Consider the following 19,845-nt stretch of genomic DNA (forward strand, 5'->3'; position numbering starts at 1 on the left):
CGCACAATAGCGCACGGACAGTGCCAGACACCTCACACCAACATGTCGCGACAAGTGTCTATGAAAGCACGATTGTGCTACTGTATTCAACTTCGTAGGCAAGCAAAGAAGAATTTTGCGATCAGTTGACGCTAGAATAACCAACACAAGCATAACGTGCACACAGTCACGTTGGACAACACTGATTTAAATAAATTGCATGTCTACATAGTATATACGACATATATGTACGTAGGACAAGTAACTTACTGGAAAGTGATACAATTTTGGAAAATAAATAAACGGAGAGTTACAGAAATTTGCTAACACAAATTAACAACAACCGGGAAGAAAAAAAAAAGAAAAAAAAACGAAAAAAAAATTATTATATAAATACATAAAAACTTATTATACCATATATGCATATATAAATATTCATATAAATATTCAAAGTCCACATTGGAAACCGGCTCAAACAATACCCCTTGTATTTGCACAACAAAAACAAGCAGGTTTGCACCATATTTAAGTAACTTAAGCATACTTACATACATATATGCATACGAAGCACATATCGTGCACACATACATACTTATATTCAAAAGGTATTGACCCATTCCGGCACATAGGTACGAGGGCATACCAATAAATCCGAAAAACAAAACAAAAACAAAAATATACTCACAATACATAAAAAAAAAATAATATTATTATTATTATAATAATAGACCCAGAAAGAAAATGGCGGCGTTGTGTAGAGGCCTGGGGGGTTATTTGTAATTTTATTTAGCTAGGAGGCCTCTTAGACAACGACTACATGAGCTCTCGACTCTCAACAACAACTTGTGAACATCAACTAATATGAATTAAAAGATTGTTCAAACTCGGTTCTATACTTCTCTCCGCGTAGTTCATATATCTGTCCTATTTTATTGAATATAGAAAAAATGAAAATCATGTCAATAGGTCGCTCCGTTTCACTACTGGGCATCTCGACAGGATAGAATTTATAGAATACTAACTGTCAAACGTATTGCTATTGCCATTGCCAAATCTGTATGTGGGCATTTGCTATCATAATATATTATAATCATTTGCGCAAAGGTGTAGGGTAGGTAGGTTCGAGCTGATGTAGCGCACGTTTTGAGCTTTTGAACTCCTTAAATCTTTTATGTGGAAAATAAAAAAAGGATTTTTATCCTTTCTTACAAATGTATTTCTGGGGAAAATAAGAAAAGAAGAAAGATCCTTTTTTCACAAATGTATTTCTGGGAAAAATAAGATAATACGAAAAGGAGAAAGATCCTTTTTTACAAATGCATTTCTAGGAAAAATAAGAATTCATATTTTGGACTACTATATAATGATTGTGCTTAAGCATTCCTATATAAACAATGTAATATTTATTTTATATTCATTTGTGGTTTTGCGCGCAATAGATGAGCATTACTTACGCCTCCTTTGCACTACTCGCGAAGTTAAACGTATTTCTCAAAGCAAAACAATGTCGGAAGTAAAAAAGAAGAGACGGCAATACTGTGCGGAATACATTAAATTCGGATTCATTGAAAATCCCACAAACCCATCTTCGCCTTTGTGTCTTCTATGTCTAAAAACATTTTCGAATGAAGCAATGAAGCCTTCAAGACTGCAAGATCATTTGAATAAAATGCATCCAGATAAGAGAGACAAGAATGCATCATATTTTCGAGACCTAGAGAAGAAGCTCGATGAGTCCACTTTACCAACTAATGAAGCATTGTTGTTGTCTTACGTGACGTTTATTAAAGATGAGAAAATATGTGAAGAACTATTATTTGCTAGAAATTTAGAGACCGATACAAAAGGCGAAACCATATTCAATATATTGGAAAAGTTTTGCGATGAGAAAGAGATTCCTTTGAAAAATATTATTTCAATTGCTACGGATGGCGCTCCGGCTATGATAGGGTGCCATAAAGGCTTAATAGCGCACTTAAAAAATAAAATTCCAGATGTCCTTGGTGTACATTGCGTTATTCATAGACAACATTTAGTTGCTAGAAACTTAAGTGAAAAACTATTTCAATCACTGCAAAATGTCATCAAAATCAGTCAATAAAATCCGCAACAGCTCTTTGAATGATAGATTATTTCATCAGCTTTGTGTTACTAATGACGAGGATTTCAATCGTTTGTTGTTTCATACTGAAGCTCGTTGGCTATCAAGAGGCAATTGTCTGACTCGATTCTACAACCTGTTTGACTCTGTTATAGATACAGAATTTCAAGACAAGCTCATAACATCAAAGAATGATATAGCCTACATGACAGACCTGTATAAATTGTTCAACGACATGAAACTCCAACTGCAAGGCGATAAACTAAATTTAATTAAAACAAAAAACGTCGTTGCTGCTTTCGCAGCCAAACTGCTTCTACACAAAAATCTATCTCGCAATTGTACCCTGGATTGTGGTCAATCGTTCAACGATTCTTGATAGCATTCCCATTGTCATATTTGTGTGAACGTGGATTTAGAGCTGTGACAACACTGCTTACTAAAAATAGAAATCGTTTGCTTGGTAACCGAACGTGGCGACTTGCGACTGTTCTTGAGTAAATTGGAACCTGATATTAACAAACTTATTAAACAGCATCAGATTCATCCTTCACATTAGTTTTTATATATGGATCGATTATTTTAGTTTTATTTTTAATAAAAGTTTCTCTGTTTTAATACTATAAAGTTGTGTTTCAATAATCATTCTTATTGGCAGGTGGAGCCCGTAAGAGTTAACTTGGGACCTAAGCTCCGTTGAATGTTACCTATTGCGCTCAGGTTTCAAGTTGCTGGTTATAGTAAAAGTTTCGCTTAGAATTCTTCGTTACACATATAGGTCACAATAATTAATTAGAAGTTATAGTGGTTTTTAAATAGGTGAAAAAGGGGGGCACTAAAAAAATATTTATCCTCAAAGTGGGCGGTAGACAAAATAAGTTTGGGAACCACTGCTCTAAATGAATATAGATTCAAAAGAATCTAAAACATCTCAATTCTTGAAAATTCCCAAAATGATTTCTGACGATAAAAGTCCATGTACACCGGCAGAAGCTACACGCTCTAAGCAAGGTGTTACAAAACAAAAGAGGGGGAAAGACATATCATACTCCAAATTCATATCTGAGAGTGACTGTCTAATAAAGTACTGTACTCGATTTGCTTCATCGCCGATTCAAGACAATTCTGAATCGGCGCTAGAAATAAAAAGCCAAAAGATTGAAAATTTTTGGACACGTCTCCAAGCTGCATATGACGCAATTGTAGATACTGACGATTCAGATCTACCAGAAAACTTTAAATCGTCTGCATACGCCAAATTTGAAAACTGCTTAGACCAGTATGAAGACACAAAAATTATGATCGCAGATCAACTAAAACTTATAAAGTCAATTGCACCTACTCCGCACAGTAGAGTAGAGTTACCACAATTGCAAGCTCAAGAGGCAACAGGCATTCATCTCAAAGTGCCAGCGTGCGATACAGAAATATTCCATGGAGGTTATGAACAATGGCCGTCTTTCCGGAACATGTTTACTGCCGTGTACATAAACCATCCAAAACTATCGCAAGCGCGAAAATTGTATCATCTCCGATACAAAACAAAAGGTCAAGCAGGCGTAATAGTAAAACAGTTCGCATTAAGTGATGACAATTTCAATTTGGCTTGGGAAGCTCTGAAAGCCAGATATGAAAATAAAAGAATATTGGTCGACAAGCAAGTAACCATACTCATGAACTTGCCGAAAATTCAAAAAGAAACAAGTGAAGAATTCATAAAATTAGAATCCACTCTTTCAAATTGTTTGTCGGTTCTAACGACACAAAATGTTCCCACAGACAGTTGGGACCCTATTCTGGTAAACATATGCACCGCAGTGGCAAAACTTTTCGACCCCGCAGGATGGCTTTCACCAATTATGATACCAGCGAAAATCCTGATCCAAGAATTATGGCTAGACGGAACCGACTGGGACGAACAAGTGAAGCCTCTTCGCTTAGAAAAATGGTCCCAGTTTGTTAATAACCTAAAATACATTTCGCAGATACAAATTCCACGGTGGGTAAACTATTCCCCCGAATACAAAGTGGAACTACACGGCTTCTGTGACGGCTCTGAAAAGGCATATTGTGCCACTAGATATGTGCGCACACAAAGCGATATTGCAACTACAAGCCACCTACTAAAAGCAAAAGCAAAAGTTGCGCCTCTAAAAACCATAAGTATACCACGACTTGAACTCTGCGGCGCTCTGCTACTAGCAAAGCTAGTCTCCATGGTGCAGACCCACTTAAACATGGCAAAATATAAATTATATCTCTGGTTCGATTCCGAAATAGTTCTAGCCTGGTTAGAAAAACCACCACACGCGTGGAAAACATATATAAAAACCTCCAATTAGAAGAGAAGAAATTTGAATTCGAATTAAAAGAGAAGTGCAAAGTAAAAAGTTAGAATTAGAAGAAAAGATATTGGAATAAAAAGAAAATTCAAATTTTTAGAACTAGAAATGAAAGAAAGGATCTGTATATATTAAATAGATTAACGATTGCAAGAAAAAAATAATAATAATTAATAAAAAGTATACACCTGATACCACATGACTCATGCGTCTAATGGATCCGTGCATTGCCAATGATGGCACCATTACATCATGAAGTAAAAATCTTAAGAATGATACATATGATACATCAAACTAAAGGAAACATTTTCTATTTTATTTTTGGAAACTTAAAAGTAATAATAAATTATTTCACAGCGTAAAACTTATAAAAAAAACTCTCAATATTTAAAATTCGTTCCACACAACCAACCGGATTTTTTAAAAAGCTAATTACTTATAAGTTTTTAACAAAATGCTGGTGGTATTGCGTTCTAAGCCTCCAAAATAGCCGTTTTGAGCCCAGCAATATTGGAATACTGCCTTTGGTACACTTTTCGTCTGACTTCTTACCATACGTGCTCAATAACGTTCAAATCTGGAGATTGGGCAGGTGTACCCAATACATGAGGGCAGTTGCATACAGGAATAAAGGGATGTCCAACTTATTCAAGTTTGAGAGCGCATTTTCCATTACGGCCAGATTGGACAAAATACTAATTTTTGGACATTTAATTTAAAACACCCAACACTTAGTAAGAATAAAAATTACTATTTAGTGGTTATTTAATACATAGAGAATCTATTTAAATCTTTGTATGGCATGTTAAAACAACTGACTTTTGACTTTTCAATACCCAATAAAAGGTTTTAAGCTTTTTAGCTCTTAATCAATAAATGTTTTTAATAATTTCCCTTTGAAAATAATATTATGATGCTTGACATTACAAAATGTTTCATCAAATACATTTAGATTTCATAAATTTATTTAATTTTCATTGTTTTACATTTTTTGTAAGTGCAACAAATCTCTCCGTTTATATATTTTTTTGGTAAGATTTCAATCTGGCCATCGCTCGTTTCCAATTGCTAAACGTCAAAACCTACTGAACTCGATTAGCTGTCAAAGTTCAGTAGGTTTTGACGTTTAGCAATTGCTCACTCACTTCCAGTGAGAGAGGAGTTGGACATCTCTTTATCTCTGGTTGCATATTTACCAAGTACGAACAATCTCCGATTTGTGCTTCGGATCGTTGTGTTGATAAAATATAAAATTGTCTTTAATTCTCCATGTGACACATAACTGCTTTAAATTTTCCTTTAAAATGTCGACTTATTGGAAAAGATCAATATACTTTGCACAAAATGCAGGTTGCCCGTTTCTTTAGCCGATATACATTCTCAAACCATTACTGACCTACCACCGTGGTTAAGTGTTGCCCTAGATGTTTTGGCAAGTAAGCTTCGTTGGGACGCCGCCAAACAAACCTTCTGCCATCAGATCCCTGCAAGGTATGCTTGCTTTCGTCTGTGAAAAGAACCTTGAAAAAGAAGAAATAATACTGTTTTATGATTACCAAATCAAAATTATGCCATTTGCCCTTTGCCACAACTCGTCAGGCTTTTTTAAACGCAATTTCGCAAATTCTAACCTTTTCTTTCTTTTTTTCGAATATGTATGGCTTTTTTACAACTGCTCTACCATGTAAATCGAAGCTTCTAAGTGTGCGGCCAATTGTTTCAGCTGAAACCTTCTTTCCTTTTTCATTTTCCAATATGTTTATTACATTTTCCGCCGAGGAAAAGGGATTTTTTTCAACAATTTTCAGTATAAACTTTTTCGGCTTGTGTTAGCTTCTTTCCTTGACCAGCTCTACTAATATTATTGATCCTATTTTCTTTCTCAAACTTTTTTATAATATCGAAGACAGTTGAAGTACTCCTTTTCCCAATCTTCGAAATATCTTTAATGGTTTTTCCTTCTTCTCGTAACTGAATAATCATGTAGTTCCCGAATTTCGATACAAGTATTGAGTACGCGGGGGCGTCATATTGTCGTGTTGCTTGCTCATAAACTTACCGGTAACTACTAATATGCAAAAAAGAATATTCAATGTTTGTTCAAGTGGAATTCCACCATTGTAGAAACATGCAAGTAACAAAAGAATCATATGGTCGTCAACAGCTGAAATCACCTGATTGAAAACGTTGATTTTTCGGCACAGAGATTTAAATAAAAGGACTTAAAAATAGTAAAGAAATTGCAATACAGGCGCGTCAACGATATTTTTTGGGTATACGGTTCTCCAGGATACCTATTTTTACACATATAAGATATAAAATACTAAACAAAACTATTTGTAATAATTTAAACAAAAATAGTTATTATATCTCAAATATTTTTAATAAAATAGGAAAGATTTACCAATATTTTGTTACAATAAATAAAATTTTAATCAAAACTAGGTAAGTTACATCTTTATTATATATAATCTTAATTATCGTAATATATTTAAAAATTTAACAAAAACGTACTTAAAATAAAATCTTGCTTTTTTAAGGCATTTGGCCGTTTTAGTAGTAGAATATTAAGGAAACCCTAACGAACTGCCTGGGCTTCTGCCCTGAGTCTTCTCTCATTCTATTGCATTCTTAATGTAATTTGTGTCATTCTACAAGCTTTCGCCTGTGTATGTATGGGTGAAAACGATAGGATTTGTTACGTGTAAGTTTCTACAATGCCAATGGGTTTGGGTGATCTCGGAGCTTAGATATATACTTATTTCATTCTGTTGTCTTCTGCTTCTTTCCTTGCCATATGAATACCAAGATCTTTACGGATATTTTAATTCCGCATGTACCAAGGCAAACACGTGATAGTTTTTAGCATTTTCGATTGAAACTTTTGATTGATTGAATGATTAATTGCAAGATATAAAAAAATAATTGCAATTAATGTAAAAAAATCGATTAATCGATTACTTCCAATGTTCTCAAATAATACTTGTACTAAATTGCATAAAGATCACCACCAAGTTTCAGCGCCGAATCTTTCATTATAATACTCTATCACAGAGTCCCAGACACATCCTAAAAGAGAAAATGGCCTATATTTGAAGTTAAGTAGCACAATGACATTAAATTTTTCAAAATATGTACAGCAATCTTAAACTAAAAGAATTGCCTCTTGCTTGAAAGACTATGTTTCGCAACTTTGCGTAAAAATAAAACCAATAAAATATAGGAGACTATATTCTTATTTCAGGCATTCAAATTATGTTGGTATATACACAAAAACAAAGGGTGATTTTTTAAGAGCTTGATAACTTTTTTTTAAAAAAAAACGCATAAAATTTGCAAAATCTCATCGGTTCTTTATTTGAAACGTTAGATTGGTTCATGACATTTACTTTTTGAAGATAATTTCATTTAAATGTTGACCGCGGCTGCGTCTTAGGTGGTCCATTCGGAAAGTCCAATTTTGGGCAACTTTTTCGAGCATTTCGGCCGGAATAGCCCGAATTTCTTCGGAAATGTTGTCTTCCAAAGCTGGAATAGTTGCTGGCTTATTTCTGTAGACTTTAGACTTGACGTAGCCCCACAAAAAATAGTCTAAAGGCGTTAAATCGCATGATCTTGGTGGCCAACTTACGGGTCCATTTCTTGAGATGAATTGTTGTCCGAAGTTTTCCCTCAAAATGGCCATAGAATCGCGAGCTGTGTGGCATGTAGCGCCATCTTGTTGAAACCACATGTCAACCAAGTTCAGTTCTTCCATTTTTGGCAACAAAAAGTTTGTTAGCATCGAACGATAGCGATCGCCATTCACCGTAACGTTGCGTCCAACAGCATCTTTGAAAAAATACGGTCCAATGATTCCACCAGCGTACAAACCACACCAAACAGTGCATTTTTCGGGATGCATGGGCAGTTCTTGAACGGCTTCTGGTTGCTCTTCACCCCAAATGCGGCAATTTTGCTTATTTACGTAGCCATTCAACCAGAAATGAGCCTCATCGCTGAACAAAATTTGTCGATAAAAAAAAAAATTGTCGAACACTGATTTTGGTAATAAAATTCAATGATTTGCAAGCGTTGCTCGTTAGTAAGTCTATTCATGATGAAATGTCAAAGCATACTGAGCATCTTTCTCTTTGACACCATGTCTGAAATCCCACGTGATCTGTCAAATACTAATGCATGAAAATCCTAACCTCAAAAAAATCACCCGTTATATACACAAAAACAAAAACGGAAATAAAATTAAAACATCGTATTAAAAATTCATTTATCTTAGCATAAGTGAAAATATATTCATAGAAGTCAAGAAAATTTATTCTCTGTTCAACCAAGTATGAAGAAAAAGCAATTTCGATAAACGTTTTGTTGTCAAACTATTGCGTTTTTCAGTCGCAGTTGCACCCGCTTTTGAGTAAAGCTCAGCTGGTGCTGAGGTACCAAGTAAAGGGTGATTTTTTAAGAGCTTGATAACTTTTTAAAAAAAAAAAACGCATAAAATTTGCAAAATCTCATCGGTTCTTTATTTGAAACGTTAGATTGGTTCATGACATTTACTTTTTGAAGATAATTTCATTTAAATGTTGACCGCGGCTGCGTCTTAGGTGGTCCATTCGGAAAGTCCAATTTTGGGCAACTTTTTCGAGCATTTCGGCCGGAATAGCCCGAATTTCTTCGGAAATGTTGTCTTCCAAAGCTGGAATAGTTGCTGGCTTATTTCTGTAGACTTTAGACTTGACGTAGCCCCACAAAAAATAGTCTAAAGGCGTTAAATCGCATGATCTTGGTGGCCAACTTACGGGTCCATTTCTTGAGATGAATTGTTGTCCGAAGTTTTCCCTCAAAATGGCCATAGAATCGCGAGCTGTGTGGCATGTAGCGCCATCTTGTTGAAACCACATGTCAACCAAGTTCAGTTCTTCCATTTTTGGCAACAAAAAGTTTGTTAGCATCGAACGATAGCGATCGCCATTCACCGTAACGTTGCGTCCAACAGCATCTTTGAAAAAATACGGTCCAATGATTCCACCAGCGTACAAACCACACCAAACAGTGCATTTTTCGGGATGCATGGGCAGTTCTTGAACGGCTTCTGGTTGCTCTTCACCCCAAATGCGGCAATTTTGCTTATTTACGTAGCCATTCAACCAGAAATGAGCCTCATCGCTGAACAAAATTTGTCCGAAAAAAAAAAAAACCGAACACTGATTTTGGTAATAAAATTCAATGATTTGCAAGCGTTGCTCGTTAGTAAGTCTATTCATGATGAAATGTCAAAGCATACTGAGCATCTTTCTCTTTGACACCATGTCTGAAATCCCACGTGATCTGTCAAATACTAATGCATGAAAATCCTAACCTCAAAAAAATCACCCGTTAGATGACAATACTTTTTTGAAAGTCCGTAAAGTTTTGGGTAAATGATTTTCATTTCTTCCCAAGCATCAATAGTGTTTCGACTTAGTTATAATAAATGATAATTCAAATAAAAGCTCAATTCATCTTGTGGAGATGTAAAATCGTTGTCCTTCCTCCTTGTTTAAACTTGTAACCAGTAGATATAATGTCACTCACATTTGAAATAAAAGTACCGGGTTACTTGAGTAGTATGATATAAAATGTAATTTATTTAGAAAGTCTTTATATGTATTCTTACAAAGTTTATTTTATTAACATTAGATGTTCAATTATTTGGGGTAACCAACATAAACGAGTGAATGTAGATAGCGCGCCAGATCGCTGTTGACGAAAGCTTACTGTAGCGCGCAGGACGGGGGTTAAAAACGAAGAGGTAGTGCTTACGTGGCGCAGTGTGTGGACGAATGTGTTGTTCGAATTGTTTTTAACGAATTGAGCCTGCTTCCCTTTGCCCATCCTTCATCAGAATTACGATGTAGCATTAGAATGCGCTGCCCGTTTTCATACTATCATCTGCGACTGTTATTTCAGTACGTAAAAACTTTATAACTGGGGACAACGCTAATGGGTCGTTGAAATGAATTATTTGGAATCTCGAGTAATGTTGATGCAGCTAGCAAAAATGAATGTTCGACGTAGTCAAATCTACGATCAAACTGACAGCTTTTAGTTTTTCAGCGACTGGCTGTTTAGCTGTTATTCTCACTATTTGTTCCCGACCACAGTGAACTTATGGAAACACTTGACTTAACGTTGCTCGTTGTTCACCACTTAGTTGTACAGTCATTGCCTCTAATGGTCTCAATATACTGAGTATTTCCATGATATCATCTTTTTCCTTAGATGTTATCATTACCGGTGCATCAGAATAGTTGAGGAGTATTTGGTTAATATAATATATGAACATAGTTTAATGAACCGTTGAAGCATGTAGTAGGTCGAATTCCAACGTGTTTTCACGTCCAAAATTGGCTTTAGCATTTTTCCTTCAGCTACTCCGGCAGCAGCTTGCATATTTCAAAGATCATTGTGGAGAACCGAACCAGAGAGCGAACAACGAGAGCCTACCAATGCCGAGTAAATTACGTACATGTATACACATTCTAGTTTAGTACTCTTTATACTGTGAAGCTGTGAAGACGAGACAATAAATTACCGGAGTATTATACTATACACGATTGTCTTATTACTCACGCAAACAAGTAGGTTCTTACAGTGGCGACAAGGTTGGGATTATGTGTAGCAGCAGAACATTTTCTTTCAGTTGAAAAAACTAAAATTAATTTAATTTCTTCCACCCAAATAATAGCATCGGTTTTTCTGCATTTTTCTTGGCGAGTCAAAAGCAGCGAGTTGATATACATACATATATACCTAGTTGATGTAATTGCGACGGAGAAGATATTTCTTTACATGTAGCAAATCAGCACAACTGTCAACTCGAAGCAACGAGTTGATACATACATACATAGTTGATAAAATAGCGAAGGAAAAATATTTCTCTACATTCAGCAAACCAGCACAACTGTCAATAAGAGACGTAGCAAGCAAAACAAAAACAAAAAAGTAAACAAGCAAAGGTTTGTTCCATTAGATTGGAAATTTGGCGAGAAAATGAAATCAACATTAGACGTTTCTTTTTTTTAGGCCATTCAATTGGCGCAACTGAATAAGTAAAGAGGCTGTCCATTAAATTGGTTTGTTGAGCGACAAATACAGTGGCCATTAAATTGGGAAAACATTTAATTGGAAATTAAAAGAACTGGTAAAATATGCTTCTGTTCAGGGCATTAAATTGGCTAAAGAAGAAATAAAAGCAAGCAAGATGAGCGAAATGAAACCATTCCTGTGCTATAGCATTGATAGGGCGTTATTACGAAGCGAGTGGGAAAAATGACTGAGATCGTTTACTCTGTATCTTCAATCGGAAGATATTACAAATGAGGTAAAGCGAAGAAACAAACCGCTTCACTTAGGTGGGCCACAACTACAAGAGGTAATGTATAATATCCCTGGGGCCATTGTGGAAGTTGACACTGAACAGCCGGTCGATGTATTTAGTATTTTAGTCGAGAAATTAAATAATTTCTTTTCGCCAAAACGAAACTCGTCATTTGAGAGACACATATATAGAAACATAGCGCCTTTGGAGAACGAAAATTTTAACAATTTCTTGTTGTGTTTGAGGTACCAAGCTTCTAAATGTCATTTTGGCGAAACAAAAGCGAAATAGAGGACATCGCTCTAAAAGATAAACTCATTGAGTCGTGGGCTCCAGTGGAGCTTAAAAAACGCTTACTTGAAAAAGAACACGACTTGAAAGAAATTATTGATGCCTGCCAGATTCATGAGCAGATATATAAACAATCGCAGGACATGTTGCCTAAAAAAGAGGGTGAAGAAGTGAACATGGTGGTTGCAAAATCAAAAGGGAGCAGGAATAATGGGGGTGAGTGTGGTAGATGTGGTCAGGCGGGGCACGTGAGCTCTGACATTAATTGTCCAGCAAGAAATGCTAAATGCAATAAATGTGGATTAATAGGGCATTACTCACGCAAATGCAAAACAAAGAGTTTTAAAAGAAAACTCGGCGATGTAAAATACAATAATTCGAAACAGCGCCGATTACATCCGTCAAAAGTTAGGTGTATCAAAAAAGCTAACAACGACTCATCAGATGATTCCCTAAAATATGATTGCCTTCAAGTGGAATCGTGAGAATCGACGAACGAGTTGATAAGTTACCTCATTGGTGGACATACTGTCCCTATGATAATAGATTCAGGATCTAGGTCTAACTTGTTCGGTCAAGACGTTTGGAATGCGTTGAATGCCAGTAAAGCAACCCTGTGGAACATCCGCACGGAGTCAGCAAATCAATTTAAGGGTTATGCAGCTAATAAAATTTTAACAGTCTTATAAGTTTTCGAGGCACCAATAGGGATGAGAAAGGGTACGGAAGTTATAGCTACTTTTTATGTAATAAAAGATGGGAAACAATCTCTTCTCGGCCGAGATACTGCCATTCAACTCAAGGTATTGATATTGGGGCTTGACGTAAATAGAATTGAGAAAATAGAGCCGTTTCCGAAAATTTTCAATATTAAGATAGAGCTATCGTTTGATAATTCCATTAAACCAGTCAAACATCCTTTATGTCGCATTCCAGTGGCCCTAGAGAAACCAGTTGAGAAGAAATTAGAAGAAGCGCTCGCCAAGGATATCATAGAGCCAGTTAGGGGTCCAACTCAATGGATCTCACCAATTGTCGTAGTTCTAAAAGATCTTGGTGAAATGCGTCTTTGCGTCGATATGCGTAGGGCCAATAAAGCTGTGCTACGAGAAAACTACCCTCTGCCCACGTTCGATACCTTTATGACGAAACTGAGCGATGCAAAAATATTTTCTCGACTTGATTTTAAATGGGCGTATCACAAATTGGACTTGAACGAGAAATTACAACATTTATAACACATAAAGGTTTGTTTCGTTACAAAAGATTAATGTTTGGCATTAATTCCGCCCCAGAAATATTTCAGCGGGTTTTCGAGGAGCTACTCTCGACGTGTCAAAATTGCTTGAATTATTTAGATGATATTATCGTATATGGGAAATCGGAAAAAGATCATGACTCAGCCGTTGAAAATGTACTTAAGGTTTTGAAGAACAACAATATTTTACTCAATGATGAAAAATGCGTTTGGGGGGAAAGAAAGCTTAAATTTTTGGGTCACGTATTGTCGGATGTAGGTATATTTCCGGACCCGGACAACATTAAAACAATTTTGGAGTTTAGAGCACCGCAAACAAAAGAAGAAACAAGAAACTTTCTTGGCCTCATCACGTACATCGGAAAATTTATACCGGATATTGCTGATACGACAGAGCCGCTGAGAAAGCTACTTAAGTTAGATGCAAAATTTATATGGGGCCCCACACAACAAAACGCTTTTGCAAAACTGAAACATGTTTTATCAAACATACCCACCTTACCATATTTTGATCCCTCAAATAAAACAAGGGTCATTGCGGATGCGAGTCTTGTGGCTTTGGGTGCAGTCCTTATACAGTTCAATTCTAACAATGAACCGAATATTATTTCTTTTGCCTGTAAAAGCCTTTCGAAGGTAGAAAAAGAGATATTCTCAAACAGAAAAACAAAGTTTGGCGCTTGTATGGGCTGTCGAGAGCTTCTATTACTATTTAGTAGGACTACACTTTGAATTGGTCACCGATCATAAGCCTCTTGAAACCATATTTAAGCCAACTTCAAAACCACCTGCGAGAATTGAACGGTGGCTCTTGAGGCTTCAGTCGTTTAAATTTAAAGTTATATACCGCTCAGGAAAAGAAAATATTGCGGACTCCCTTTCGAGGTTATGCAACCATATTGGCCACCACCACTTCGTGCAACTCTGGATCTATTTCAACATCAGGAATTTCGGCGGAAATGATGTCATCAATTTGGTCAGGTGTAATTTTCTCCACCATCCAAAGAAGAATGTGTGCGTGGGGCAAACCTCTCTTCTGCCACTCCAATGAGTACATTTAGCATCGAACAGTGCCATATACACGTTGTTTCGTAATAAAGTCCATCAAACATCTGAGTTTTTGTTTAAACACGCGTGCTGTAACATCGTGGCGATCGCTTGGTGATTGACCGGGATGCAATAGATTCGTAATGTCTGGCCATTTTGGATTGCAAGTAAATGTAACAAACAAATCCGGCCGTCCATAATTGCGCACGTAAGTCATCGCTTCCTGGGAGTACTCATGCATGTGTCTAGGACTGCCAATGTATGTCGATGGCAAAATATAGAGTCGACCAAAATCTGTAATATCCGCATCACCATTCATTGCATCTCTTAAGTGAATATACTCTTCAGATCGCATGTAATTAAGTCGTTCTGTCTCAACTTTAACGTACATGTCAACTGCATACTGTTGAAATAACCGTCCATATCTCAGTAAGTGGTTGTCATAGTTTTGGCGAATCATCATTCGATATGCGTAAAACTTCATTGAACTGACTTTTTTATTTGTCTCGACACCTAAAAGCTTAAATTACCTATATGAAGTAGCAAACAAAAATTTTTTTTTACTAACCATTCACCGGATTTATCATCTTATATCCTAAGTGATATCCGTCTTCTCCACGGCAGAACATGAGCGGATATTGCATTGCGTCGTAAGACCGATGTGTCTCACTTATCCGTTTTAGTGCGTTTTGATTTCTACGTATATCACGCGACTGCAAATTTTCTCCAACAACAACAACTGATATTTCGCTAACTGTAGGTGCATTATATTGTCTTTCATGTGTCCCTGTTGGTCTTTTGTCCGCTTGTATGATTATACTATCATCTGTTGGCATACGTTCCAACGAAATCGTAAACAGTTTAATGAGGTCATTGTGTTCGTGTAACATTTGCTGCAATTGTTCGATTATTTCTCTTTTTGGTTGTATTGAAGATAGTACAACGCCGATTTACTTCATCATGTGAATCTCCCAGAAAGTAAATTTGGAGATATTTGTGTTCTTGATCTGGATGCGGCAACAGCGATCTAGCGAGATGAAAAATTTGCCCATGAACCTGTATAATTGGAGGAAAGCTCTGTAGTTTCTGTCGAATATTGTTTGGCAAAAATACCTTAAACGTTGGATTGTAGTTTTGTTCATTTACAATTTCACCGCCAAACGACGTCATTTGAAAACAATCGTTGTACATTTAAGTGTGCTTTAAGAAATGGTTCGAGTGAGGAGATTCACCGTAAAGCAGCTGGAACAATGGCTATGGTGGTGGAAGCAATTCTGGCAACTTAACCTTTCCCCCGGCGCCACATAACCCTGGCGGTTCATTTTTAAATTTGACTGCATTGCAATATTGACAAACTACTGACATCTGACCGATTTGAACAGATGCGCTGTATTGAATGTTTGGATCATATCGAAAACCTGCCGGTTCAATATTCACAAAAGAAAGATGTTGCCGCTGTTGTCGTCGAATAATCGCATGTTGTGATCTTACTTCATCACTTTGGCGAGCACGAACTTCCCTTCTTCTCGATCGTTGTTGCTGATTGTGAACTTCCCTTCTTCTCAATCGTTCTTGCTGATTGTATGTTTGGTTGACATCTTCTAACTGGTACGTGCTATTCTCCAGCAGTCTATTTCGTGGTGATACCCTCTCAATAACACTTTCCCTTTGACGTGCTCTGCTGGAACTCCGAGAAGTGTTACCATACGTACTGATTCTTGGCATCGTAACAAATATCTAATTGGAAATGATCATTCATTTGCATAAAGTTCATATAAGGTTTTACGGATCAATAACTTACCTTTAAAAACTTCAAAAATGAATGAATTAAACTAAGGAAGCAGATCAATTGAATGATAAATTCCAATGTACATAAATCGGTATTCGCCAACACGCTAAGTCACTTGCACTAAATAACTCACTTTTTAAAACAAAATATATCAATATATCAGTAAAGCAATTGCCCTCTAAATTTTGCGTTTTCGATTGCAAAGCAAAATTGACGCTTAATTTAATTTGTGTTTGTTTCATAAAACTGCCATTTCCATAAACCAAAAATAGCACGTAACACAACCAAAATTACGATATAACCGCTACTGTCACCGGTAAATAAACAAAAATAGCAAGAAACAACCAAAATGTCGTGCTAGGTGGAAAATGAGATAAATATATGGTGGATTAACAACCAAAATAATTAAAGATTGTATGGGAGGTACCACGCCCCCTTTTTCGATAACGCCAAGTTTTATGGGTGAGAATAGTGTTGTTTCCTATAGCTCTATACCAATTTTCATGTTCCTACCTTAAACACTTTTGAAGATATTCACCTTGAAAAATTCAGTTTGTATGGGAGGTGCCACGCCCCCTTTTCCGATTACCCCTTCTTTTATGTGTAAGAAGGCTTTTGATACCATATAGGTCTATACCAATTTTCAGGTCCCTACCTTGAACGCTCTCACAAATATTCTGCTTAAAAAATTTAGTTTGTATGGGAGGTACCACGCCCCCTTATTCGATAGCCCCCGGTTTTATGGGTGAGAGTGGTGTTGTTATCCTGTAGCTCTGTACCAATTTTCATCTTCCTACCTTAAACACTTTTGAAGATATTCGACTTGAAAAATTCAATTTGTATGGGAGGTGCCACGCCCCCTTAATATTTTGTTCTGATTTTAAGACATGACCTACGCGTGGTAATAACAAACAAATTCCCCAAAGGAAGTATTTCATTTGGTTCAGCCGTTTTCGAGTTTTAGCGTTACAACTATACACCATTTCATTTTTATATACATATAACGGGTGATTTTTTTGAGGTTAGGATTTTCATGCATTAGTATTTGACAGATCACGTGGGATTTCAGACATGGTGTCAAAGAGAAAGATGCTCAGTATGCTTTGACATTTCATCATGAATAGACTTACTAACGAGCAACGCTTGCAAATCATTGAATTTTATTACCAAAATCAGTGTTCGGTTTTTTTTTTTTTTCGGACAAATTTTGTTCAGCGATGAGGCTCATTTCTGGTTGAATGGCTACGTAAATAAGCAAAATTGCCGCATTTGGGGTGAAGAGCAACCAGAAGCCGTTCAAGAACTGCCCATGCATCCCGAAAAATGCACTGTTTGTTGTGGTTTGTACGCTGGTGGAATCATTGGACCGTATTTTTTCAAAGATGCTGTTGGACGCAACGTTACGGTGAATGGCGATCGCTATCGTTCGATGCTAACAAACTTTTTGTTGCCAAAAATGGAAGAACTGAACTTGGTTGACATGTGGTTTCAACAAGATGGCGCTACATGCCACACAGCTCGCGATTCTATGGCCATTTTGAGGGAAAACTTCGGACAACAATTCATCTCAAGAAATGGACCCGTAAGTTGGCCACCAAGATCATGCGATTTAACGCCTTTAGACTATTTTTTGTGGGGCTACGTCAAGTCTAAAGTCTACAGAAATAAGCCAGCAACTATTCCAGCTTTGGAAGACAACATTTCCGAAGAAATTCGGGCTATTCCGGCCGAAATGCTCGAAAAAGTTGCCCAAAATTGGACTTTCCGAATGGACCACCTAAGACGCAGCCGCGGTCAACATTTAAATGAAATTATCTTCAAAAAGTAAATGTCATGAACCAATCTAACGTTTCAAATAAAGAACCGATGAGATTTTGCAAATTTTATGCGTTTTTTTTTAAAAAAAAGTTATCAAGCTCTTAAAAAATCACCCTTTATAATGTATATAGATACTTTCCATTTAGAGACGAATTAACAACAGTTGGTGATATAATCTTGCGCGGCACCCGGATAGTTTTACCAACAGACCTACGGGCGAAGGTTTTGGAGCTAGCTCATGAAGGACACCCTGGTTAATCCGCCATGAAAAGAAGGTTGAGGGCAAAAGTGTGGTGGCCTTTAATTGACAGAGAAGTAGAAACCTTTGTGAAAAATTGTCGTGACTGTTTAATGGTTTCACGTCCAAAAATCCTGCGCCGATGCAAAGGCATGTATTTCCAAATGGCCCTTGGCAATGTGTAGCTACAGACCTGTTGGGACCCCTACCGAATAACGAATATCTAGTCGTTTTAATTGATTATTATTCACGCTACCAAGAAATAAAATTCTTGAGGAAAATTACCTCTGATGGAATAATTAACGCTTTACAAGCAATTTTTTGTCGCTTAGGATTACCAAAATCATTAAGAGCAGATAATGGAAGGCAATTTATTAGCACAGAATTTAGAAAATATTGCAAAGTTAACAACATCACCCTAATCACGACACCACCCTATTGGCCTCAAGCAAACGGCGAAGTTGAAAATATGAATAAGTCGTTGGTGAAACGCTTGAAAATCGCCCATTCAAAAAAACTTAACTATCTAAAAGAACTTGAAAAATTCATTTTAATGTATAATGTTACCCCTCATGGTACTACTGAATCCGCACCAACTGAACTGATGTTTAACCGCACGATTCGAGACAAGATACCGGGGATACAAGATATATCTGATGATTTTAGACTCGGCAGCGCGAGACTTGGATATGATAAATAAACAAAAAGGGAAAAGGAAGGGGGATATGACCCGCAGAGCAAAACCATCTGATATAAAGCCGGGAGACAAAGTATTACTTCGCAACGTTGTGACCTCACATAAACTTACGCCCACGTTTGACTCCACGGAATACGAAGTCGTAGAGTGTTGTGAAAATGAAGTGATAGTAGCGGCTGACGGAAAACGCGTTCGTAGGAATATAAGCCACGTTAAGAAGGTGCCACTTCAGGTCCAAGGCGAAAACTCAACTCAAACTGCAGTGTCTGGAATAACACCCTCTGCCACATCCACACCTCTCCCTCAACCATCAACCACTGACAGTCACAGCGAACATCGGACCAATACCTCTGGAAGTTGCAAGCCTGACGACGAATCCAAAATACGTTTGAAGTTTTATAATAAAGGAGGGATGTGGAGAACCGAACCAGAGAGCGAACAACGAAAGCCTACCAATACCGAGTAAATTACGTACATGTATACACATTCTAGTTTAGTACTCTTTATACTGTGAAGCTGTGAAGACGAGACAATAAATTACCGGAGTATTATACTATACACGATTGTCTTATTACTCACGCAAACAAGTAGGTTCTTACAATCATCATTAGCTTTAACACTTCTTTTTAGCCACTTAACTATTTCTTTGCATTTTACAACAGAAAATTTTAAATTTTTGCCTCAAAGTTGACATTTAACTTAGTTATTGCTTATTTTATTAAAAAATTTCCACACTTCGCTTTTAACTGGCGCCATTGCTCTTCAAACAACAGTGTTACCAGACATTAATTTGTTTATATTAAACTACGTTGACATATTAGAATTTAACTACCCTTACACTGTTTCCAGTCATTAATGACTAATGCGGCCAATTTCGACCCTTGCACGCTAACTTCTTCTTCTTCTTTACTGGCGTAGACACCGCTTA

General features: G+C 36.8%; 1 protein-coding gene across 7 annotated transcripts in view; it reads right to left on the minus strand.

Annotated features, from left to right (window-relative positions):
- The window catches only part of LOC105234225 (protein zntC), a 453,706-nt gene that overhangs the window by 327,679 nt on the left and 106,182 nt on the right, over window positions 1-19,845 (minus strand). The gene's annotated exons all lie outside the window — the stretch shown is intronic.

The sequence above is a fragment of the Bactrocera dorsalis genome, chromosome 6, assembly GCF_023373825.1.
Source record: "Bactrocera dorsalis isolate Fly_Bdor chromosome 6, ASM2337382v1, whole genome shotgun sequence".
Classification (NCBI taxonomy): domain Eukaryota; kingdom Metazoa; phylum Arthropoda; class Insecta; order Diptera; family Tephritidae; genus Bactrocera; species Bactrocera dorsalis.